At 24.7% G+C, this 27,984-nt stretch overlaps 3 non-coding genes across 3 annotated transcripts; all 3 read left to right on the top strand.

The window, feature by feature from the left end:
• Positions 1 to 3,300: 3,300 nt before the first annotated feature.
• Positions 3,301 to 3,491, top strand: LOC122858510. Its single transcript, XR_006374298.1, has one exon. It is a non-coding gene; the product is annotated as a U2 spliceosomal RNA (small nuclear RNA).
• Positions 3,492 to 8,949: 5,458 nt separating this feature from the next.
• LOC122858512 lies at positions 8,950 to 9,037 on the top strand. The gene has a single exon (XR_006374300.1). It is a non-coding gene; the product is annotated as a U2 spliceosomal RNA (small nuclear RNA).
• A 3,247-nt stretch (positions 9,038 to 12,284) lies between these two features.
• LOC122858511 lies at positions 12,285 to 12,462 on the top strand. Its single transcript, XR_006374299.1, has one exon. It is a non-coding gene; the product is annotated as a U2 spliceosomal RNA (small nuclear RNA).
• The last annotated feature ends 15,522 nt before the right edge of the window (positions 12,463 to 27,984 follow it).

The raw sequence follows: 27,984 nt of genomic DNA, 5'->3' as shown, positions 1-27,984 counted from the left end.
AGCTAAGCATTAATTTTTGCAGTTAATTTTTTTTTTTTTTTTAATTGTGATAATTTAATAAATTTATAGAAATTTATAGCTAAAGATAAAGTTTAGAAATTTACCATTCGCATGAGTAATTAAACGTGTGTCATGTGGATGTTTTTTAAATTTTTAAAATATTTTATTTTCAAGGATTAACATTGGGTCTATAGGACCAATTAAAACCACGGGTTGGCCTTTTATCCATTTTGACCTTTCACGAATAATGAATTAAGCTTCTACTGAAACCCCTGGTCACCACACTCAGAACAATTAAACTTGCGTCATGCATTATTCTACAATTTTTAATTATTTAACTGTATTTTTTTTTTTATTTTTATTTAACTGTATATATCTTTCTTTTTTTTTTTTTTTAGGTTACACGTTGAAAAGCGTTAATTCGTGCCACCTGTGTTAACCAATGACAATTTGTTAGCTTGAGTAATTAACCTCTGTGTGTCAAATTTTTCAATTCCCCCTTTATTGTATATAATTCATTTGAAGGCATTAAAAATACACTAGTCTCATGAATCGTTGAAAAGTGTCACGACAAATGGACAGATGACCTGATGTTTAATTATTCTCTCGGGTACATTTTGTTATATTTCTTTTTTTTTTATACTTTTTTTCGTAATCAACAAGTTTTTTAATTATTGGATAATAAATTTTTTAAAGTAAGTCTAAAAATAAGACTATTAATTTTTTATAAATATTTAAACTTTTATTAAATTATTAAACGATATAAAAAATTTACTAGAATAATAATTTTTATCTTTGAAAAAAATAGAGAAATATTTTTAATTTATTTAAAAATTTGATTAACTTTTTTTATGTAAAAAATATAAAAAGGTATATTATTTTTTTTAAAATAAATATATATATGTTAATTTTAGTATAAAACGTTAGTCATTTTAGTTATATGTGTACTTAAGATATGCTATATTTATAGATCTTAATATATACTTAAGAAAATTTCAAGAGTAATGTATAAGTTTTGTGAGATAAAAAGAGATTGAATGAAAAGACAAGAAGGTCACCAGATAATCCAACGGCTCATCTTTTGAGTTAAAATCTCTTCACTGGGTTTTCTTACAAGACGTCTCTCCCAGTTTAGTAATATGTACTTTTTATTTTTTCCAACAAAATTTTATTTTTATTATGCTTTTTTTTTTAGTCTCTTCATCATCATTCAGTCTTTTTCTTATTCATCTTCATCTTCTTCGTCAGTTGAGTTATACAAGTTGACAACAAAACTCTACATGATGAAACATAGATTTGTTAATTCTTGAGTAGAAAGGATCAACTCTCACATCAAGACAGTTATGTCTACTGAATGAGACTAAAATATTTTGATTAAAAATCTCAAAAGTCTGTATCTAAATGTTGACTCTTCTTCTTCAATATTTTCATATGTCCTATATTTATTTTACTCCTTTTAAATTGCAACTATAACCACTGAAATATTCATACATACATTTTTTTTTTCTTTACTTAAATTTTTGAAAGTGTTTAAAATTTTTTTTCACTCATTAAAATGACATCTCAATGTGTAATTATATTTTTAATTACATTATTCTAATTTTCATTTAGAAAATTTATAACAAGCTCATTAAAACAATATGAAAATAAAATTTTAAACAATAAAAATTGACAAGCTTTTTATTTGCATTTCACCTACATTTTAGATATATATTTTAGTTGTTTATATAAATTTTTTTCAAGCTCTTTTTTCATATTTAAGAAGTTTTATAATTCAATATTTATTATCATTTTAAAATCATTAAAATAAGAAATAAAATAAATAAATAAATTCAAAGAAACTCTGTTAAAGCATTCATCATTCCCACGAGTGTACTTAAAAATGCAAACAAGTTCTTCATTCCAAGAACATTGAGCACCAAAGCTATAAAGTAACAGTATAAAAACAAAAAAAAAAAAAATTAGAAAATTTAATATTATGTAATCCCTGTAGACATAGCTAACTTTTCTATTTAAAATATATATTTTTTTTTCATTTTTAATTTCATCTGCATTTATATATATATTCTTAATTAAAAGAGTCAATAATTAAAGTGAGCATTAACATTAAACTACTCCCATGATGATAATGATAATATAAAAATGCAATATTCAGAAATTGTCATGTACACTTGCAACCCAAGATGAATTGTTTAGTCTTAATTATCAGCTTGAATATAAGACAATATTTTAAATACACTTGACCTTAAAACTTTTGATTATACTGTCAAGAACATTATCTTGAAAATAATTAAAAATGATCTATGATGAAAATAGTGTTTAGAAGGTGGTAATGTGTTAATCCAAGCTAGTTTATATATATATTTTGAAGTACATTATAATCCTATACTATAAGTTTATACAAAGTTAAGTTGATCTTCTAAGCAATCTAATAATAATGTCCAGTAATATAAACCATGCTTGTTATGGCATTGTCTACATCACCAACAATTCTATATGAAATTTTGACATATATGGAAAATGGACTAGATCCTTGGAGAATATAGTGTGGATAATATTATATATACACACAAGAACAGAATGCTTTTCTAGTCTCCAAATAGCCTTAATTCAACTCCCCAAGAACCCCTTTATAGTTGTCTCGTTATATTTGGTAAATTTAACCAATCCTTATGGTTAATGGGATGCTTTAAGCTCAACTATTCAGTTTCGTAATGGCACGTGCCATAATAGCAGAAATGATTTTGACCACCAGCAAGTAGCAACCAATAGACACAACATCATTATGCTAATCACACACCTGACACCTATACACAAGATTTCACATAATACATTATGAAATATACCATGTACATAAGCCATTAGATAACCCCAAATTTTTATAAAACAAAAAAAACTTATTTGGAAATATTTAAAATTAAATTTAAATAAATATTTCCTAATTAAATATAAATAATTAATTTTTTTCTATTTAATTATAAACTATCTAAAATTTAAAAAAATAATTTTTTCAATGTATATTGCTATATTGTTTTATTTATATCACTAAAAACTTGTAAATTTTTTTTTTATTGTTTTTTTCGTAAATTAAATTTGTTAATAATTAAAAAAAAAAATTAATTAATTAATTAATTAAAATATATAACTTAGAAGTTTATTATTTTGATTAAAAAAAATTACTGGTGCAGTGGGTTGAAAATAAATTTTAGTTCTATACCTGTACAATAGGTGTCGCATGTTTTTCACTTGTACAATGTCATGATGTGGTGTTCATATACCAGTGGAAGAAAAATACAAGTTATCGCTTCTCGGCTTAATAGCTAAGATCAAAGTGTAGTATCTGTTCTTTTCAGCTTAATATCTGAAACGCTCCTCATTGAGGAGCCAGAATATTAAACTGTTTTTTGTAACTGGATAGATGCCGGGGCTTGCCTTGGCTCTATCACGGGTTTATCCGGTATAGCAGTACCGCCGGAGAAAGCCCACATAATATTGTCAAAACATAAATACCCCTAAAATCATCAAGAATAAATTCTATTAGATGAATTCTTCAAAGAATTTATTTATTTTTTTGGCTAGCCACAAGGTAATGCCGTGTTACAATGATTTCATTCAAAGACCAAAGAAGATCACTTGCTTAGATTGATGTATGTGTATGTATGAGAAATTATACTATATATTGTTTGTATATAATTGTGCTTTTGTCAGTGTATTCTCATCTCAGGAATCTACGGTTCGATGCACGGTCAGAGACCACTTTAGCTTCACTGTACCATACTATCTCTCTAGCTCTCTGTCTTCTCTGTCAAGGGGGAAATGAAATATCCCCCAGAGCCTCGTGAACCCAACGAAATCCTGACGTTTGACCGGACATACAAGTACACAGGATCAAATGAAAGATAGAAATATATATATGTATTAAAAATAAAACAATGAAAAAGATGTTTAGAGGTAAATTGGAAAATATCTTGTGTTCTCTTTTGGCTGTGTTGTTTGTCTCAAGTTAGCCTGACTGAACACTTGTAATTATTTTAATACTGTATTTATAATTGTTTCTAGAATTTCAAACAAAATAATTGTTTGTTTCATGAAATACTTGAAGCTTTGATTTATCACGAAATTATTTTATCTACCACCAAACGTGATTTATTGATATTTATTTTTTTATACAGACAATATATCTTGAAAAATATATGGCATTCAATTTATTTTAGTAAATAGTATTTTTTATTTTTTGATGAATTATTTATATCAACTCATCATCACTTATCACTGTCTTAAATTTATGTCAATTTTATTGTTATCTTGTAATTTTTATATTCTTTTTTTTCTCGGGATAAAAATATGGCAAATGATATGAAGATGTTGGTAGGGTTGATGCTGAGAATAATTCACCTGTCAAATACTCGATTTTTAAAAAATATGAATAGATAAAAAAATATGATAGAAGGCTGAAAAATGCAGAGAAGAAAAGTGATACTCTTGGGATTGTGATACTGCACAGGGAGAAGAATATATTTTTTTTCTTTTTTCTCTTTTTATTCTTGATAAAAATAAAAAAATAAATGTAAAAAGAACAAATGGAAAAAAAATGTAAAACGAAGAAGAGACAAATAAAGCCTTGAGTGACGGGACTTTGTTAATGTAAAAGTGAGATGGTTGCAGCATTAGGGAAATTGAAATGGTTTTCTTTATCTGCTCGAATACCCTTGGAAGATGCGAGTATAAAAATTGTAGAATATCTCAAAAAAAATAAGTTAAATTAAGAGCAAGAGAATTTAGTTTGGAAGACGACCGCCAATCTTGGCAACGTATTTGCTTTATTGTTTGATTTAATTTTTTTTATTTCTTCAATAAAGATGTTCATCTTGGGTTTGAGGAGCTTACAATTCATTGCCGGATGTCGTCCAAGCTTTATTTTATTTTTTATACTTTTCACTATGAAAAATAAGAAACAAAGACTAAATACACTTTATACCCCAGGGACAATAGAAAATAATGCAAAAATAATATACAATTAAAAAAAAATTATTTATAATGTATATTATAATTTTTCATTTTGCAAAAAATAAGCTTTTTTATGTAATTTAATTTTTACATCATTTTATTGAGCTTTTTTTATTCAAGAAAAAATTTTATAAGACAAAATTTTTCTTAAAAAATAATAAGAAAAAAATTTTCTAATAAAAATAATTATAAAAACAATAGCTGAATAAATTGACGTACAAATTAAATTACCTAAAAAATGTTACATTTTACAATACGAAAAAAAAATTACATTTTCTAAAATAAAAAAAAAGCCTTGAATAAATTATAATAATAAATGCAAAAAAAAAAAAAAAAATACATTGATGTATAAATTTTGAAGAATAAATAATTTTGAAAATTTAAATTTCTCATTTCCATTTGAAGTAAAATATTCTTTGACTATTAAATAATTCTAAAATTCATAAGTTGAATATAAGCATTGAGAATATAGTTTTTGAATAAAACTAAAATAAAGTTTGATAATAATAACAATAAGATGAAAGGCACGAAAATATATATGGCTCCTTTTCATAGCCGTAGAAAAGCTGTTAACATTGCCGGACAGAATCAGAGAATTGCCTGGATTTGTGGCTTTATATATGAAGCTTTCAAGCTCCATGAAACATATATTTATTATAACGAATATTTACAGTACTAACGTCAAAATGTATATGTGTATTAAATGTGTTGATATTGTGATAAATCTTCAGTACATGTATGTATAAATAAATAAATAAAAAAAAGCTCCAAAAATTATTATACGACTGTTATAGCCAAAATAACCCAAACAAAAAAAGCTCTACATAAAAAATATCTAAATTAAAAAAATTCTAATAGAAAATATATTTGTTTAAAAATATATTTTCTTTATATTTAAAAAATTCATTAACAAATTTATTTGCATACAATTTTATGTGTATTATGCAATTACTGTTTAAGTCAATTTTAGAATAAAAAAAAAATTTGTAAAGGCCATGTGCAACACTGTATTGCTATATCGGTATTCATGTTGACAGGTTGCTTTTATTGACTGTGGATAAACTGTAGTTGACTGTTGGATATCTCCAGCAATTTCATGTACACATAATATACCGTAAATCCTACCTACTCTCTCTCTTTTCATCAGTTACTATCCATGTATACACACATACATACAAATAATGCAAACAGAGGCTTTTGAAAATTCCAAGTAGACTATACTGACTATACACAATATATACCCTTTTATATACACACATAGATGAGACACATTTGTGATTGTATAAATGTTAAATCCAGTCCATTTGTATGCTATCCGCATCTTTCAACTGACTGTCAGCATATAATATATATGAATTGATTTATATATATATCAAAACTACTCGTATATCCATACAAATAAATCAAAATATATATATCTCTAGTAAAAAAGGCTTTTACGGATTTCGGAAGTTTGTTAAATTGATGATTTTTATTTTAAATTTATAGTGCAAAGTTAAATTAATGATTCCAAATTCTACATTACAATACCGATGAAATTTAAATTCAAATTATTGAGGGTTATATTAATTAACAATATATCAATGTTAAAAATTTATTTTTTTAATCTTTTATTATTAACAATTGTTTTTTGTATTTTGTTATCGTATTGGAGAAATATTTTGCTTCGATTACCAATGAAGTATAGAGTAGTTTATGTTGGTGTAATGTACCAAATATAATGCGATAATGTTCGCAGATATGCATTGTATTTTATGCACTAAAATTACTATGTTTCATAAATGAAGCTAACACTATCATGAAAGTATGAGTTATATCCCCATGAAGTTTATTGTATTTTTTTTTTTCAACACTGTGCTTTTTTTTTTTTTTAAAAAAAAGGGGATGAAATGAATGGGTGATTTTTATTTGAACGATAATAGCAATAGGCAAGTGTTAAGTACTGCTGTTAAATGTAAAATATTCATTTTATTGTGGCTTAAAAAAATTGACTATTTTTGGTTAACTTGATTGTTTGTTTGTAGCACAGTAGATATTTTTTTTAACTAGGCATGTTTATGAGTTAAAAAAAAATAATAAAAATAAAAAATTTATTGTAGATATTGAACATGTGTTTCGACAATTTTACTGACCTCAACAACATGTGTTGCATGTTTTTAATTAATTTGTAATATTTGTTATTATTTTAACAGTAAATTATAATGTTATTTATATTTTTCATAAATTATTTATAGACTAATTTAATGAAGTTTTTTAATTTTTTTTTCTTATGATTTATGAATGGAAAAAAATATAAAACAAAAGTTATTTATATTTAATTTTTTATCTTTATAATGAAAAATATTTTAAATGCTTTAAATTAACCCAAAAGCAAGGAATCATCTTGCTAAACTTTTAAACTGATAAAGTGGAAGATGAAAAAGTATATAAAAAAAACCACTGAATACAGTATGAGAGAGTATATTCAAGAAGGTGAAGTAAATTTAATAGTAGTCTTGGATATAAAATTAAGCTACCATAATTTTTGGCCAAGGCTTTTCTCATTTTACATACAATTACAATTTGTATTGGTACGCCTTGGCGCGTAATTTTATCCAAGACCCCTTGGCACGCTTTTCCATGTTATATTCTGTCCCCAGCAGTAGTTTTACAAAAGTTACGATGCAAAATAAAAATCCTCAACCCTAAAAAAAATTAGAAAACAAAAAAACAAAATTCACGGCTAGTCAAGTACATTTTATCATTTTCTTTTTCATTTTACCTCACAGAGAGTTCATTGTACCTCTTAAAAATAAAAATAAAAATATTTTTTTTCTTATTTTTTATTCACATTGCGTAACAAGCAAACTTGTTGAAAATAAAAAAAATATAAAATCAAATAAATACATTGGTTGTTATTCACAATGAAAATTCAAAAGTAAATAATAAATATATATAAATTGATAAAGCAAATTGAAGGCACCACAAGAACGTGAAATGTATAAATTTTATAAAATTTTCCACAATCTTTAATGAGTTACACTAAAGTTTGTTTAAAAAAAAAAAAAAGAGCCTTTGGGTTTAAACATGCGGGAAAAACAAAATAAAAGACAAAGGTGAGACAAGGTAATGTGTACTGAAGCTAAAAAGGTGAACCAAGGGGTTATAGTGAAAAGTCTGACTAAAGATTTCGTGCCACGAATATAAACAATGTGTTTTAATTAGAGATCCGTTGGCCCCCGATGAATGCACAATTGTTATCCCACCACTTTTCTTTCTCTTTTTTATATACTATTTTTTTTATTTTCCTGTCTTTTAAATCTTTTTCTCGCATTAAAAAAAATACTTATTCATGCAAAACCTTCTCTGGCTTTTACTATAATTTTTGGCACTCATATTTCTACAGAAATACTACTAGAAAAGTTGGGTGAAATTTTTAATTTTGTAAATTACATAATTATATAAATGCAAAATAAATTTTAAAATTTATATGAAAAAATTTATAGGCAATTTAAATACTTGGCTCAATTAATTTAAAATTTCTATGAAACAAAAAAACTTGTTTGGAAATATTTAAAATTAAATTTAAATAAATATTTCCTAATTAAATATAAATAATTAATTTTTTTCTATTTAATTATAAACTATCTAAAATTTAAAAAAATAATTTTTTCAATGTATATTGCTATATTGTTTTATTTATATCACTAAAAACTTGTAATATTTTTTTTTTATTGTTTTTTTCGTAAATTAAATTTGTTAATAATTAAAAAAAAAAATTAATTAATTAATTAATTAAAATATATAACTGAGCAGTTTATTATTTTGATTAAAAAAAATTACTGGTGCAGTGGGTTGAAAATAAATTTTAGTTCTATACCTGTACAATAGGTGTCGCATGTTTTTCACTTGTACAATGTCATGATGTGGTGTTCATATACCAGTGGAAGAAAATTACAAGTTATCGCTTCTCGGCTTAATAGCTAAGATCAAAGTGTAGTATCTGTCAGGGGGGTAGCACTACGTGTATTTTTGAGGAAGAATATTTTTTCCCTAACTGAAGATTTTCCCATGCTGAGACCGATTTTGCGTTTAGGTGGAAGGAGGGAGAATGTGGATAATATGACAATAATATCTTTAATATCAGCCCAAACTATATACCGACTGATTTATATTATAATTTGAAATGTGATTAATATTTTTTATTTTTATTTATTTATTTAATATCGTATGATAAATAGAAAGCTATTGAAAAAATGTCTATGGAAAAGATGTAGCCACATGTTAATTAATATAAAATTAATTTTGCCAAAGGAATTAACATGTAGGCATCCTCTTTTCCTTAGCTAATACTTTTCCCATAGCGTTTTATTAATTTAAAAAAATAAATGGTCATAGGAAAAATGGTAGCTAAGGAAAGGATGTTGTCACATGTTAATTTATACGAAATATATTTTGCCAAAGAAATTAACATGTAGGGCAACCTCTTTTCCTTAGCTACTGCTTTTCCTTGGACATTTGTATTTTGAAAAAAAAAATTTATGTGTATTTCATTTATAAAATAAATAAAAAATGTCCAAGGAAAAGCAGTAGCTAAAAAAAAGGAAAAAGAAAATGTAGCTAAGGAAAAAGATGTAGCTAAAAAATTAATGTGACTAATGAATTATTTCCTTGAGATATAATTCTTTGGCAACATTAATTCCTTAATACATCTTTTCCTTAACTATCTCTTTCATAACTACTACTTTTCTTGGACATTTGTATTTTAAAAAAATAAATTTACATGTATTTTATTTATAAAATAAATAAAAAATGTCCAAGGAAAAGCAGTAGCTAAGGAAAAAATGTAGCTAAGGAAAAAATGTAGCTAAGGAATTAATGTGACTAAGGAATTATTTCCTTGAAACATAATTCTTTGGCAACCTCAATCCCTTAGCTATTTATAGCTACATCTTTTTTCTAATAGATACTACTTTTCCTTGGACATTTTGTATTTTTAAAAAAAAAATTTTGTATTTCATTTTATAAAATAAATAAAAAATGTCAAAGAAAGCAGAAGCTAGCTAAGGAAGATGTAGTTAAAAAGATTAGCTAAGATTAATGTGACTAATGAATTATTTCCAATATATAATTCTTTGGCAACATTAATTCATAGCTACATCTTTTGCTAACTACATCTTTTCATAGCTACTGCTTTTCCTTGGACATTTGTATTTTAAAAAAAATTTACATGTATTTCATTTATAAAATAAATAAAAATGTCCAAGGAAAGATGTAGCTAAGGAAAAAGATGTAATAAATTAATGTAACTAATGAATTATTTCCTTGAAATATAATTCTTTGGCAACATTAATTCCTTAGTCTCAATTCATAGCTACATCTTTTCCTTAGCTACTACTTTCTCTCACATTTGTATTTTTTAAAAAAATTTACATGTATTTTTATTTATAAAATAAATAAAAATATCCAGGAAAAAGCAGTAGCTAAGGAGAAAATGTAGCTGAGGAATTAATGTGACTAATGAATTATTTCCTTGAAATATAATTCTTACAGCAACATTAATTCCTTAGTCATCAATTCATAACTACATCTTTTCATAGCTACTGCTTTTCATGGACATTTGTATTTTTAAAAAAATTTACATGTATTTTATTTATAAAAAATAATAATAAAATGTCAAGGAAAGCAGTAATAAGAAAAAGATGCTATTGAAATAATGTGACTAATGAATTATTTCCTTGAAATATAATTCTTTGGCAACATTGATTCCTTAGTCACATTAATTCCTTAGCTAGCTTTCATAGCTACTGCTTTCATGGACATTTGTATTTTTAAAAAAAATTTACATGTATTTTATTTATAAAATAAATAAAAATGTCAAGGAAAAGCAGTAACTAGAAAAAAGATGTAACTGAAAATTAATGTGATAATGAATTATTTCAATGAAATATAATTCTTTGGCAACATTAATTCCTTAGTCATCAATTCCTTAGCTACATCTTCTCCTTAGCTACTGCTTTTCCTGGACATTTGTATTTTTTAAAAAAAAATTTACATGTATTTTATTTATAAAATAAATAAAAATGTCAAGGAAAAACGTAATAAAGAAAAAAAGATATAGCTGATAATGTGACTAATGAATATTTCCTGAAATATAAGTCTTTGGCAACATTAATTCCTTAGTCACATCAATTCCTTAGCTACATCTTTAAATAGCTACTGCTTTTCATGGACATTTGTATTTTTTAAAAAATTTACGTATTTATTTATAAAATAAATAAAAAATGTCCAAGGAAAAGCAATAAAAATATGAAAAGAGAATTAATGTGACTAATAGATATTCCTTGAAATATAATTCTTTGGCAACATTAATTCCTTAGTCACATTAATTCCTTAGCTACATCTTTTCCTTAGCTACTGCTTTTCCTTGGACATTTGTATTTTTAAAAAAAAAATTTACATGTATTTTATTTATAAAATAAATAAAAAATGTCCAAGGAAAAGCAGTAATAGAAAAAAGATGTAACTAAGTAATGTGACTAATGAATTATTTCCTTGAAATATAATTCCTTGGCAACATTAATTCCTTAGCTACATCTTTTCCTTAGCTACTGCTTTTCCTTGGACATTTGTATTTTTAAAAATTTACATGTATTTTATTTATAAATAAATAAAAAATGTCCAAGGAAAAGCAGTAATAGAAAAAAAAGATAACCAACTGAAAAGATAATGAAACTAATAATTTCAGAAATATAATTCTTTGGCAACATTAATTCCTTAGTCACATCAATTCCTTAGCTACATCTTTTCCTTAGCTACTGCTTTCTTGGACATTTGTATTTTTTAAAAAAAAAAAAATTTATATGTATTTTATTTTATAAAATAAATAAAAAAATGTCCAAGGAAAAGCAGTAACTAAGATAAAAATTAATATGTGACTAATGAATATTTCCTTGAAATATAATTCTTTGGCAACATTAATTCCTTAGTCACATTAATTCCTTAGCTACATCTTTTCCTTAGCTACTGCTTCTCATGGACATTTTTATTTCCATTATAAATAAAATACATGTAAATTTATTTTTAAAATACAAATGTTAATCAAATTAATTGTATGGTTTATTATATATTTAAATTTATTATCCATTCGAGGAAAACTGCAATTTAACTGGTAAGGAAAACGAGATAGATATACGAGGATTTAAAGGTTTTATCATGTGACTACAAAATGGCGTTCCGTTGCTAGACTTTTTCTGGGGAATCGACTCATCTAGGGTGACAAACTACAGCCCATAAAAATACATGTAGTGCTATCCCCCTGGTATCTGTTCTTTTCAGCTTAATATCTGAAACGCTCCTCATTGAGGAGCCAGAATATTAAACTGTTTTTTGTAACTGGATAGATGCCGGGGCTTGCCTTGGCTCTATCACGGGTTTATCCGGTATAGCAGTACCACCGGAGAAAGCCCACATAATTTTATCAAAACATAAATACCCCTAAAATCATCATAAATAAATTTTAATTGATAAATTAATTTAAAATAATAAATAAATATATAAAAGTTAATTACTAAATGAAACTAGTAAACCAGCGATAAACATAATCTAAATTTTCTTGATATTAAAATTTGACAAATACGAAATAATTGAAACAATTGTATTTGTCGAATTTGTAAATGTCATAATATTAAACAAGATGTAGATATGGTAATTGTAAATAAATGACTGTAACTGTATTGCCACTTTGTTGCAATGGCTTTGTTGGTTATTTACTCGAAGCATATACAATAAGCACGTATAAACAAAAGTGCTGTTGATATTTTATATACATATACATAAAGTAATAATACAAAATACATGGCTATGAACAAATGCCATAACCATATGACATTATTATACTTACAAAGTCAAATCATACAACACAAATCGTTTGTATAAATTTGTTTCGTCGACAGTTATACAACCATTTTGTTATATATGCTTAAGTTAAATATAAAAGACAATAAAAAAAATTACTAAACTACTTTATTTTTATTATCTTTTACAATTTTATTATTTTTATTCATCTAACTGGATTTTTATATTTTTTAAAATAAAGTCACGTGTTATTTTTTAGGTTGTCTCTTTACTCTCTCATCTCGCTACTTGTCCTTTTGAAAAATGCACAAGAAAAAAAAATATATATAAGCAGTTGAGAGAAGAATGAAAAAGGGGCTTGATAACTTAGCTCTATATACATGAAATGATGCTTCGACATTATGGTCACGTAGACACTGTAGCCTTGGTCTACACTGAACACGTTTACAGCATGAACAGGTTGTTCTGAGATGCTACAACAAAGTGAACAAAAAAAAAGGAGATGAGGTCAGGCTTTAGTCAGCCAACAGCATCCACAATTTCTCATACACCCTAACCTTTTGGCAAATCACAAAATTTTTATTTTTTTCTTAAATTCTTTTATCCACTTTTCATATATTTGATATAATTTTTTTTTTATGACATAAAATGTCACAACAATTTGTCAATTTTTTAACTCACTTGTTAGTATTATTTTTTTTTATTTATTTTATTATATATTGGTTGTGACATTTTATATAAAAGCTATTATCAATTTATAACAATTAAAATTATCTTTTGTTTTAAAATATTATTTCTTCAATAGTTTGACAGTTTGTCAATTAATAATTATAAACAAATGTTCTATGAATGAATAAAATATATTATATTATAAAACAACAATATATTTTGTTTGAAAATAATTTCAACAAAGCTTATTGATTGTTCGAACAAAGGACTATTCATTGTATAGTCACGTGTAAAATTTCAAAGTACCATGTGAGAGGGAATGCGAATTATTAGAAATAAAAAAATGTCCAAGTGTCCATTTGCAAGTTTGACAAGTGTTTGTAAATTGTAACATATCTTTTCATGCATATTTGCCAAGATTTGAGCATCCACATACACACGACACATGTCTATCTAAAATATATATATACTAATATCATTGAGAAACTTTGTAAGCTGTATTTTATAACATGTGTTTGTGTGTGATGTTCTTGTGGATCATATCTCTTTGTTATTATCAAACTTTGGCTGTCTACATGTCAAAATTGACACTGTTATTGTCATATGTTTGTGTATGCATATTATCACGTGTCTGTGCATCTTATGTACTCAGGTAAATAAACTAGATGATCAACAATGTTTCAAGTTGAATTCTGGGCACGTGCATTGTCATGAAATGAGACAAAGACAATAATAAAATTTCTATATCTTGATATTAATATATCAATTGGAAAATAATTTATATTTAGATTTTATTCATGTTACTCATTAATTTTATTGTAAACAAAAATATACAGAGGGTAGATTTTATTTTATGATCATGTCTATTGTTTATATTGTAATAATTTTATTTTAATGTTATTATGATTTTATAACAATTGAAATTTAATTATAAAAATAAAATATGATACTCAATTGTAGTGTTTAATAAACTTTTATATTGGGTCGATATATATTTCAAAGATAAAATTATAATTTCAATTTAAATGAATAAAATTTTATATCAAATTTAGTATTGTTTTACAGGAGATAATTGTTTCAGTGTTGAAGCAATATTTGTTGGGGTAATATTGATACAAGATATGTTTCTCTAACTGTTTATTTTAGTCAATTTTACTCTATTGAAAATTAAAGATAAATATATATATATGATAAATCAGGGACTAGAGATAATATTAAATGATAAATTGAAAAATTAAAATCAAATAAATTAAATAAATAAATTGAGAGATATAAAAAATAATATAAAAAAAATTTATTTAAATTTTAAATATAGTATAAAAGTTTATAAAATATTACAACAGTAGTATATAAGAGCTTTAAAGCTTGTATAATAAAAGAGAGTTAATTTAAAAGTCAGTAAAAAGAAAAAAAAAAAATATAGTGTTGCTAAAAATAGATGAAAGCTTAAAAACTCATGTGAGAAATTGTGAAAATTTTCTTTTAATGAGAGTAAATTTTGTCGAGAGTTATGCAACTTAATAGTATATGTGAAGAAAAAGAAAATAAAGAAACAAAAAGATCTGAAACACAGCTTGTTATTAATGCTTAATAAAAAAAAGCCAAAAAGGGAAAAAAAATTTAAATAAATTTGTGTAAAATGAATGAAAGAGTCAAGTGATTTTGATTTTAAAAATTTTCTAATTGATCTCATTAATTATTATCCATGTACCAACATGTTATCAATGACAAGTAGAAAATAGGCATTTTGAAAATAAAAAAAGAGGATTATATAATCGTTTAAAATTTCTCGTTAAGCGAAAATTATACTTGGCCTTTAATGAACGATATCCCAAAGTAATTAATGCTTGTGCAGTCTTGCTTCATTGAAGCAAACACTTTCGTCTCTCTATTTTCCAATACCGCAATCATTTTATTCATACATATATTCATGTACCATTTATCTGCGCATCTACATGAACGTATGTGTGGGGGTTGTTATTTTAATAGAAGGGGCTCAATGAAGAGATCGAAAAATATATATATACCATGCACACTTTATTTACTAATATAACGTTCCAGTGAAGCAACGATGCAAAAGTGAGCTTATATACGAATTTCTGAATTCAAAATGATTTGGTGCATTAGATTTTGGTAGCGCCTGTTGTTGCGAAAACACACAACGGCTGCAGAAATTAATATAAATTTTATTTCTCTCTATTTTGTTTCTCTTTTTAATGTGAATCATATTATTTTCTTAACGCTCAATGTTTTTTGGCCTATTTATTTGTTTGTTTCGAGGTAAATGCATTGTTGCAAGGTCTGTAATTTCAATACATCAACTTTTTTCATTTTCTTAATTTAACCCAATTTTAACTGTGTCTATTTCAATATTAATTTTCCAACAAAATATTCATTTAAATATTAACATTATTATTATTTATATTTAATTAAAAATTACTAATATTGTACTACTGTTGTAGTTTTATTATTTATGTAGGTAATTTTTTGTTTTTTTTTTTTTGTTGTATTTGCAATTAAATAAAGTAGGAAAATTTTAATTGAATTGATAATTAACTCTATTTCATTAAATTGAATTTTCTAGTCAAGTTTGAAAATTTTAAACTTTTAGAAAGTTTATTGGAGAGTTTTTATCACTCTTGATATATTTTTTTTTCGTTTTATTTCTCATGCTCTTGTGTGTGTGAGCGTTCATTCAAAGTTTTAAAAGCATGCTTTGGCAGCATGGACTAGACACGATGACTATTATAAACGATATAGACAAGAGGTGTGAGTATCACACGGGTATAACTAAAAAAGAAAATGTGAAAAGCTAGATGAGAAAATAGATGCACATAGTGTTAGGACTTTGGAATAGAAGCCACAATCGAGATTGCCTAGATAAATTTCACTTTAGCTTGCCTCTGGCATTCTCGAACGTCTCAAGAAAATCCCCTTCATGACACTATGTACAATCTGAACCAGCCATTTTCCAGTGTTGTATATTTATATATACAACTTGGCAACCCTCTTTTACTGCAGTAAATACAAAACGACACTTGATAGTTTTCCTGCATCTTGCACAGCTAGATTGTACTCTTTCTCTTGACAATCTCAATTTTCACCATCACCATTTCACTGCTATCAGCAAAAATTTGATGAACAATATTTTGCACTCTCAGCTAAATTAAATGATAATTTTTTGATTTTATATCTATTATTGATCTGTTTTATTTGTTGTATTTATTTTTTTTTCTTTTGATAATGCTATTTGACAATCGAAAACATCTGTCAATTGATCAAGTGTTCAATCAATGATGCATGCACATGAATAAATTCATGAATTTAAATAAACAACATAAAAACAAGAAACTCACGAGTTTGATAAAACTATTTTACTGACATATGCAGATAACCAACAACATGTAGCCAAAACTATCTACTAGTTACAAAACTTTTGTATGTATATAACGTTTTTTCTTTTTGATATAATATAAATTCTCTGTGACTTTTGTTAAAGTGCATATATAAACACGAGAAAATTGCATACTCTCGTCTCTCCTGCATCCTATGAATATGGATTTACAATAAATACATCGGTTTAACATTACTATGTATTATTATTATGAAAAATAAATTCATTTAAATACAGTTTATGTGTCTATTGAATTTTCTACGAATGTTTATTTATTTATTTTTTATTTTTAGTAATTTTGTATCAAGAGGAAATAACTTGCATAAAATACAAAAAGGAATGATTAAATTTTCACTGGGAAAATGGAAAACTAAATTCTGTAAATTTTTTATTAATTAAAACCACATGGAAGAGTTAATTGTTTATGGCTTCGTGTAATTTAAATTAAAGCTTTTTTATTTTTTTATATTTTAAAGTTTCTTTACATTCAACAAGTTTTGAATGTATGGTAAATAATTAACGAGATAGAGGAAAAAAAATATTTTCAATGATTGAATTGATGCTGGAAAATTGATTGAGGTTTTGCAATCTTTTAGTTGTAAAATACAATTTTAAAATGTAGATTAAAAAAAATTTAATCACATCAAAGTAAATGACAATGAATGTATTTGAATTCATTTCAATTGAAAAAAGAATGGCCATTATTAAAAATATAAATATTGAGATTAAAAATAAAAGTTTATATTAAAAAAAAAGATATTTTTTTTTAAATAAATCAAAAAACAATAATTCAATTGTCAATAAAATATTAATTTTATTGTCATGAAATTTCCTTTGAATATTTTTTTGCATTCATTGAAAAATAGTAGATGTAATGAATCGTGAATTTTATTTCCACGAACAATATCAGAGCTCCGAATTTAATTAAATTATAAAAATTAAATTCAAACGAATTTGACAATTGGAATGTTCGTTTAATTAAATGTTCATAAATATATTTTTCATTTTAAAAACATAATTTTATATAGTGCAATCAAATGTAATAGAAAATATTTTTCTTTGAATATTCTGTTTAATAAAATTGAAAATATATTTCAAGTATTTTTAAAAGTTTTAAATTATAGTTTTCCAGTACTTTGTTGATACATGACAATATTATATATGAAATTGCGAGACCAGCAATCTTTTATGGGTGGATACAGTTGAAGGGTAGTTTCTGAAGATGGACTGTAGTGGACAGAAAATAAAAAAAAAAATCAAATAAAAAACAGCAATACCCTTTGACACAATAGTTGAACGAGTTCGAATAAAGAGAGAGATGAAAAATAAAAAAATATAGTGAGGTCGCAGTAAATAAGTTGAGAGAGTGAAATAAAAAAAATAAAAAAGATATAGGATGGACAGGACACAACAGAATCGAGGGATATAAAAGGCTTGATGGAATAGATTTTCTCGATTCTAAAACTTGCAATGGCTGTCTAAAAGATAGACGAACTTCAATTATATAAACCTACACACATTCAGTGTCCAGTATTGCCATACAAATCAACTTGATAAGCATACTTTTTCTTCAACTTGCCACAAATAAATTCAAAAATTCAACTTCACTAGCTACTATCATTTTTTTATTTTTATTTTTCATTTACAACTGTCTCTATCGATTTCAATCTTCCAAATCCTTTTAAAGCACTAAAAGACAAATTGTCGTTATAAAAATTGACAAACAAAATAAATAAAAACAACAGAAAAGAAAATAAAAAGAAAGCTTTTTTTATTTTTTTGGCATATAGTGAAATTCACTTTTCCTCTTGAGACCTCGATTTGTTTTATAAATTGTCTTTTTCTCAGGGTTGAGATAAAAAAATAAAATAGAATAATACAAGAGTTATTTTAAGTAGTACGTTTACTTTTCATATATTTATGAAAGTAAGAAAAAAACTTATCAAATTATGTTGTTCATGTCTGCGGTGTTGAGTTAATAATTGTTTAATTTTCAAACGACCCAATGGAGTACTTGTATTATTATTATTTTTTCTTTACATAACTATTTCTCGCTTTTCCAAAAATTTTAACCCTCATTTATACTTGAAATAATCAAGCTTTCAACCCTTCGTTTTGGCACAATTTCTGCACTTCTATCTAACTCGAGAATAACACAAGTGTCCCTCAAGTACAGAGCTTTTTTTTAACAAGTACTTTTTATTATTATTATTTGGCTCAAGTTGATAAAAAATAAAAAACATTATTTTCATTGTTTCTTTAACCACGTAGTGTTGAATCAATTTTTTTTTCTTAATCAATTCGTGCAAAAATGTAATTTTATTTTTTTTAAAATCGTGTTGAAGCGATATTTATCTGATTTTGTAACTATCCAAAAATCACAAGCATAGTTTGTTTAACGTAATCGATATGTTTGCTCTAAAGAGTACCAATGAATCGCGTGTGTACAATTTTTTTAAAGTTAAAACTCGAGCAAAAAGTGGGCTGACCAACGAGGCCAGCTGTCCAATTCTCAATGAAGAATGGCCAGTTTTATCACGATAAATTTAATGATTTCTAAAATGCTTTGGAGCGATTTTAAAAAACACCCTCGGTTAAAACTCATTCCACTTGGTTTTTTTTTTTAAAGCTTTTTGTTAACGTCTCTCTTTTTATTATTTTTTATCTATACACCGTAGTTGTCAAATCGTTTGTCTCCCTCATGCTGTCACTCTTATTTTACCACACTGGTATACCATCCGGAAGTAAAAAGTGCCCAAATCGGAATAAAAATCTACCAACCGGAAATAACAGGAAATTGTTGGATGGTTTTTAAAAAAAAAAAAACCACAAATATCATTTTCAGTGGAGAAAAATAAAAAAAATGTATGATTTCTTTTTTTTAAATGTATTTTCCATAACAATTGAATAGAATAAAAAAAGTTTTTGGGCAGTTTAATACTTTTTGTATTGTGTTGTAATTTTATATATTGAAGTTAAAAGTTTGTAAATAATTTTTTTTTCTATACAATAAAAAAAAAAAAATAATCGACAGTATATTTTTTCATATTTTTTTCATATTAAGCAAGTGATGCATCAAGTTGAGAAAAATTGTTGGTTCTATTGAAATTTACAAGATGTCAAAAATAAAAATATAAAAAAATAAAAAATTTTTAGTTTTTTTTATCACGTGCAATTTACTGGAGAAGCTTCGTTGGTTTTTATTTTGTTCTTTTGTATAACGAAACGTTTGAGTTTCATTCACATCATTGGACACCAAAGAAGGGTCAGTTGAATTGGGAATATTTTTTTTTTATTTTTATAGATAGTTGTATCTTACAGCAACAAGCAAAAATAAAAATAAATGATTATAATAAAAAATTGAAAGACGTAATAATAAAAATACAAAAACGATAAGCTGTTTTTTTTTTTTTTACGGTGCTTTGCATAATTTTAACACAAATATCTTCCGCCTTATCAGTATGTGAAAATAAGGGGATGAAAATTTGATTGAAGAGCCAGTCGTGCTTTTCTCACGACTTTTTCATAGGTGGTTACAAAAGCACAGTTAACCCTATGACCTTCTTTTTTTACCAAATAAGAAAAATACAAGAAAAAAGTTTTGCAAAAAATGAAACATTGCAATTTTTCTTTTTTACATTTATATTATCTTTTTTTTTTTTTCTTTCAGTTGTAAATTTTTTTATCTTTTGTTTATCCTTTGTACTTGAAGCATTTTTTATTTTTTTTAAATTTTCTTTATTCTTATTGTTTAACCAAGTATCTTACGAAGAAAAATTTTCGCTTTGTATTCGAAGCTTATCTTATGAAAATATATATATTAAGCTTTCGAGATAATTTTTGAATATTTAAAATAATCTGTTTTATCGTGAATCATTAAAAAACCATAAATTATAAATTTATTTTTTAAAAGAATAAAGTAAATTTATGTATTTGATTTTTATAAAAAATATTTAATTAAAAAAAATGCAATTTATAAAAATATAAAATATTTATCTTAATTTACAATAAATTATTTATATTTTGTATAAATTTAAAAAGCTTTATGCAATATATTTTTTTACAAAATTAATTTCATATAAAAATCTTTATCCGTTCACCTCAATGATTCATCAAACCACCAGCATCATCAAGCTAAACCAACAAGCCAATATTAAAATTAAAAAATAAAAACAAATAAATGATAAATTCTCAGAAAAATAAATTACATTCCAAGTATTTATTTATGAATTTTAATTTCCATCTTGTTGTATTGATGTTTGATGAAAAAATTTAATATTAGATGATGTGTAAAGTATGAAAAATAAACTGAGTGAACTGAAGGGTTTTGACGAGGGATCCAAACAAATATAGATCTTTTTTTTTTTTTTTTTTTTGTAAATACACATACCATGTTAAATTTATATTTATATATAGTACGCTTCAGTGTGTCCTCTCTTTTGCGTATAAATTTTTTTATATATTTTTTTTGCATTATTTCTAGTAGGAGTTTCTTTCGTATTTTTTATTTATTTTTTATTTTTTGTTCACTGACTTCAACACAGAACCAACGTCCAACCATTTCTCTCTATATTCTCAGAGCAGTATTTTACTTTGCAATTTATTCGTTTTTCTTCCATGTCTTTCGTTCACTGTACTACTGAATTTTTCTTCTCTATTTTATCTTTTTTTTTTTTTACCTCTTTTTCTCATGCGTCTAAGTCCTTTTTTTATTCCATTTCCTACAACTCTTGCCATGTTGTCAGGGACGTTTGTGAAAATTCCAGGACTCGTTTTTCGCCTCGTATCATTTTTCATCCAGCATCCACACACACACTCTAATGCATATTACATTTTTTAGTTATTCTCAAAGCGTGACAAAGTACAGATGAAAAACGAAATAAAAAAATACACATGCATTCATTGAGTAATAATAATTTTTTATTATTATCTTGAAAAAAAATCCTGCTTATATATAAATAAATAAATTTATTGAGCTTTATAAGTTTGACATGAAAATAATTAATTTCAATATTTCAAATAAAAACTTGGTTAAAAAAAAGAAGGAAATTTTTAAACTTTTAAGCTTGAAAGTATTAATTGGTATTTTAGTAGTTTCATCATTGCACGATCGACAGTTTTATGGTTCTTTAAAACTTGTGGAAGTTGTCGTTGGCACGTGGTGATCATTGCCGAATAGCTTTAAAGCTCAATACTAAAATAATGAATAAAATAAAATAAAAAAAAAAGCTCTAGCTTCATAACGAGAGAGAGAAAAAAAAAATGATAAAAATAATAACGATAAAATCAGTTGCTTGACATTTGGTTTTGTAAATTTTAAAAATCTTTTTTTTATATTTTCTTGGACTTACTACAACCATCAACCAAAAAAAAATAAGAAAAAAAAGAGTAAAAACCAGTGGTTTCAGATGCTTGACTTGGTCCCTTGTTCTTTAACTGTGAATTTAAATTCTGCACCTTGCTTCTTTTCAACATTATACTTTTTTTTTTTTTCAAAATTTTTTTTCTTTATTTCCCACAACTCTTTTATTATTTTTATTGTCATCCTGGTATACTCTGTCTGATGTCTTTATGTACTCGGAATTCTAACTACTGACAATTCACTGTCGTGAAAGTTAACGACCATTTCATCCCCATGCTAAGCAAACTTTTAATGTTTTTCTTTTGTCAAAATAAATATATATATGAAAAAAAGTCATTTCAAAATGATATATTACGTACATATATTTATGTGACAATATGATGTAATGTATCTTGCACAATTAGGCTCTTCGTTAATGTGAATAAATCAAATAAAATTATTTAAATAGAAAAAATAGTCTTAATGTTTCTCGACAATTTTTAATATATACAAAAATATTTTTCTAGACAAAATAAAACATTCAAAAAAATCTCCATGAATTTAAAATTGTAGTTGTTAAAAAGCTCTAAATTTATAATGACAATATTTTAGTTTGTAGATGAAAAATTGAGGGTTAATTTAAGGGTTAAAATTTTCTATTTATTTTCTGTTTATTCCTAGCAACTTTGTGGATATAATGAATTTTTTTTTTCAATTATTTTGATTTTTTTTTATAGTAGTTTTAGGTCATTTAGAAAAAGATATAAAAATAAATAAAAATATTATTTAGAGTGTCCTATTTTGCCTTACTTTCTCCCCTATAATTTATTTATTTTTTTTTTGTATATTTATGATTAAATATTTGAGAGAGTAAAATATATGTTATTATAGTATTTGACAATACCGAAGGAAATTGCATCCGTTGTATATGGTAAATAGAAATAGAGATGAGAGTAGCCGGAAATACAGTTGGCGCCATGAGATGTTGAAGCAACATTTCAAGTCCAACACAAGATGAGGACTTTACTACTTGTCGCAATAAACATATATTATATATTATTCATATGTATATATGTACATATGACTATGTTGTATATTTGTGTTTGGATATGTCAGACATTGAGAAGAGTTTTGGGGTTGAAAGTAGAAGAAGTTGAAGATTATTTCAAGTGAGTTTGTACCAATGTGGCAAAAGCACTAGAGAAATGAAAACCTTGATAAATTTACATTTGATAGTAGAAACGTTTGTAATACTAGTGCTTTGAGCTTTCTTGGAAAATAAAAGTTTAAAAAAAAACTATGAATATACCGATGAAACTTTAAATGAAATAACAAAAATCAAGTATCCCAAAATACACACACACACACATTTTATTCTTTGAAAATATTCATTTACATTGAAGATGTTAACATTGAACCCGAAGCAGTGAGTTAAACTGCATAATTTAGTTGAAATTTTAGTGAGTTTTAAAAGACATAGTAGACTGTCTTTTCTTGTACAAATACGCCCCGAATATCATGATTTGTTTAACTTCACTCTTTTATTTTTTTAACATGTAATATTTAAGTTTACTAAACAAGCAAAAAAAATAAATGTAAATTCTAATTTTCTTTCTTTTTTTTTTTGAATGACAATTTTAACATTTAAAAAAATTTAATATATTTTTTATTAAAGTTAAATCAACATTTATTTTTTTTTTTTGTGCAAATTGGAAAATTTATTTTTAAAAATATTTCTATTTTACATTTATTTCTTATTTGTTTTTTTTTTTTTTAATAACATTTTTTATGTGTTAAAATGAAATTTTTATTTTAATATTCAAAGCAAATGTAGATTTAATATTTGACAAAAATTTAACATTTAATTTTCAACATTTTTATTTGTTTTTTTAAGCTGGAATTTTATTAAAAATGTATATAAAAATTATATTTTATAAGAATAATAAGAAAAAATATAAATTTTATAAAAAAAATCTGTTTTAAATAAAATTTATAATTATTATTAATAATATATTAGTTGTAGTATTTTTTTAAACTTTAATTTGTATTTTTTCCATTGTAAAATATTTAGATTATTGTATATTTATGACTCAATTAAATTTTTTTATAATTTTTTTCATTGTCACATTTTATTTTATTCATTTTTTCATTCACACTCATCTCGCTATTTCATTATTTAAAATTTATGTTCTCACTAGACTGAATATGTCTGATCTATTACGTACCCTATCACTCGTATGTACACATTGTCCTTGTTCACTTCTATTATCTTTACAGAGTGATTCATTACCATGTTAGCGACTGGGATAATTAATTCCAGGAATATTCGCGTGTAGTTGTGAGTTAACATGACAGATTGTATTGTGAAAATTATTATAAATATTCAAAATAAATATATATATTTTCAAAATGGGCTTTGATACTTTAATTTATTTTTGTGTCACTATACATTTACGTTTTCAAATGACAAATTAAATTTTTCATCACGTATATTTTGATAAATTAATAAACTCTTTTTTGCTTTTTATGTTACAGATTTTATTGTCCAGTTCAATTAAAAATTCCCTCACTTGGTAAGTACTTTAATATATTTTTTTTTTCAATTTGTAAATATTGTTTAAATGTTGTTTTTGTATAATTATTTGAATTAAGATATTTAGATAGTTTTGCTACTCAACCGATCAACTTGTTAAAACTACTTTAAGTTTATTCCTTAGTTAGCAGTATTTCTCATTGTCAAGTTATTCTATAAACAAGTTAAATTGTTTCTACAATTAACACAACGTGATGTAAATTTATACATATAGAGAAATACATTTTAAATTTTAATTTCAATAAAGAAAATATATACATCATGTCCACAACCAAATACACCACGAGCTATATAAAATAAAATACAAAATCACATAAAATAAAAGCTCAGTGTTTTACTATTAATCATAATCAAACTTGTTTTATTTTTTATAACTACAAAGTCTCATATTTCCATCGTCAGTAAAATGTCTACTCATAGCAGTACATCAAATAAAAAAATTGTTGACTTCATCGTATACACGAAAAAACTTTTTTAACAAGAAAAAAAATACTGACTTTCATGCTTTTAAATATTGTTAAACTCTAAATAACTCACTGTTTAAAAAAAAATAAAAATAAATAAAAACTAAATGATTATAATCGGTTTAACTTGTTTTATCAAGACATAATTGGTATTTTATTTCAGTATCAAGTTTCCTATCTTACAAGGAACGTTAAATTTATTATTCAAAACAAAAAAGAATAAAATTAAAAATTAAAAAACATAACTTTCGAGACAGTAAATTTTTTTTTTAAAACAAAGCATTAATAAAGAACTCGATAAATAAAAAATCACAATACTATACAATATTTAAGATGGAAAAAAAAAATAGTTTGAAAATGAATTTATAATAAAATGAGACAGTGTCATCCAAGGGTTGATATTTCATATTTACATTTTACATATAGCGTGTTGTTTTAATCGTGGATATGTTGTCCGATGAAAATTAAAGCTCCACCCTTTAATAAAATACAGCCAAATGTGTCTCTTTCTTTTTTTTTTTTTTTTTTGTATGATGAAACAAGGTTTGAGGGGGTGTAGGTGTTATACGAATAATCGTTGGGAAATTAACGAGATTTTATACAACTAAATTTTATGTGTGTAAAGTAAATTATATGTGTTGGTAGAAAGTTAGGGATGAAAAAAAGATGAGCAAATAGTTGTCAGATGGTTTAACACATACAAACATAAGCCGGACAATGCAGATAGAAATATAAAAAAAAGGAAAGAAAATTAAACTAGAGGTTCTGCTTTAATTTAATAAGCTATAATACCGATAGACCAATACATGGACATGCAAACATACACGTATACAGATATGAAAATTCTGGAGAATCCCCTTTTTGGTCTCAGCATTACATTCTCCACATTTTCACTATTATTATGTCATCCCAAAATTATTTATTTATTTATTTTTTGTTTTATAATATATGGACAAAATTTTTGAATATCCTCATGTAAATAATAAATTTTTTTTAACATTTTAAAATACAAATTTTGTATTTTCATACACACGAATAAACAAATATTTTCATCAAAATATTCTCAAGCCATTATTTCCAGTTCAATTATTTAAATAATAATAATAGTTGGTTTTTTTTTATTTATTATTTTTGAATATAAATGAAATATAAATTTTATTATTAAATCATGTAAAAATTATTTTTTTAAAAAGATACGAGACCAATGGTTTGAGTTTATTTGAAGATGGGTCTTTAAATTTTTTAACAATGAAGAATAATTGCCTGCAAATGGAAATTAATTTTTTTTAACAATAAATAATGCTTGGATCATGATGAGAATTTTTTTGAGAACAGTTGAAACATGTCTCTAATTACCTGACAAATTTAAAAAATATCTACTTATGTGTTTTCCAAGGAGAATTTTTATAAAAATAAAATCTCGAAATAAAAATTTTATTCTGTATATAGAATAATTTTTTATAAAACATTTATGTAATTTTTATAACTGTTTTTTTATTTTTTTTTATAATGAAAATAATGAAGGTTTAAAAATCAACAAAAATTTAAATTTATAAAATAAAACATTTTGAGTATCACTACATTTATATAATTTCTTATGTACATTTAAAAACTTCAATAATTCATGAGAACAAAAATTAAAATACCGTTTTATAATCAAAAAGCTAACTCTCTCTTAAAACCACAAAACTAACCCGTTTAAATTTTATCATGTCTTTTAGCTTCGCTATTCTTCACGAAAGTTGAATTTTCAAAAATTTATATAACAAGAAAATTAATATTTAAAAATATATATATCATAAAGTTTTGAAATTTCAAGCATATGATTCGTTTAACCCTCTACACCCTAAAAATTGTATTATCATAGATTTTAATATATAGAAATTTTTATTTAAAATGTAATCTACAATTGTGTCATAAAAAAAAAAATTTATCTTTTTATTAAATTTCAAACAAACAACCTAAAGTTGGTAGATTAAAGGGACAGCGTAGTATGACAACCAAGAAGGATAAATATGTTAATACAAAAACTGGGATGTTATATATTTTTGGTAACAAAGCCACAAAAACCACTGGCAACACCAACAAGTCTCAATGTTTTTGTTCTAAAAACACCAAAAGAGAATGAAAGTATCTCATACCACATTTATATTATTATTATTATATACTTTATTTGAGCTTACAAAATAAAGTAGAGTGAGATAAATAATGCTACCTCCCATGGCTCACCTATGCTCATCCCTATTTATTTATTTTTTTTTCATTTTTTTTTTACACTTCTATTATTCTACAATGCTTTATATATCTCATATTATTTTACTTTTGGTTTTATGTTACGTTGGTTTTAGCATAACAATTCCTGGAAGAGAATCAGGATCATCATTTCAGCTGTGAGTAAAAAAAAAGTCATAAAGATAGGGGAAGGTTTCATTTTTTTTTTTTTAACACCCGCAGGGCCCAAATGCAAGTTATTGTCACTGGAAATACATGTTACTCATCTCGACGTATATTGCATTATAAAATAGAGAAAGTATATGTAAAAAAAAAATAGGTTATTTTAAAAATTTTACGATATCCAAGTATTTTGTTTGAGCTTTTTCCTTTTTTTTTTTATGGAGCTTTAATCTGGGATAAAAAATATAGTCTTATTTGAAAATGTAACTTCTTAGCATTTACTTAT

The sequence above is a fragment of the Aphidius gifuensis genome, linkage group LG5 (genome assembly GCF_014905175.1).
Source record: "Aphidius gifuensis isolate YNYX2018 linkage group LG5, ASM1490517v1, whole genome shotgun sequence".
NCBI classification, from domain to species: domain Eukaryota; kingdom Metazoa; phylum Arthropoda; class Insecta; order Hymenoptera; family Braconidae; genus Aphidius; species Aphidius gifuensis.
This window is presented reverse-complemented; position numbering and strand designations above follow the sequence as displayed.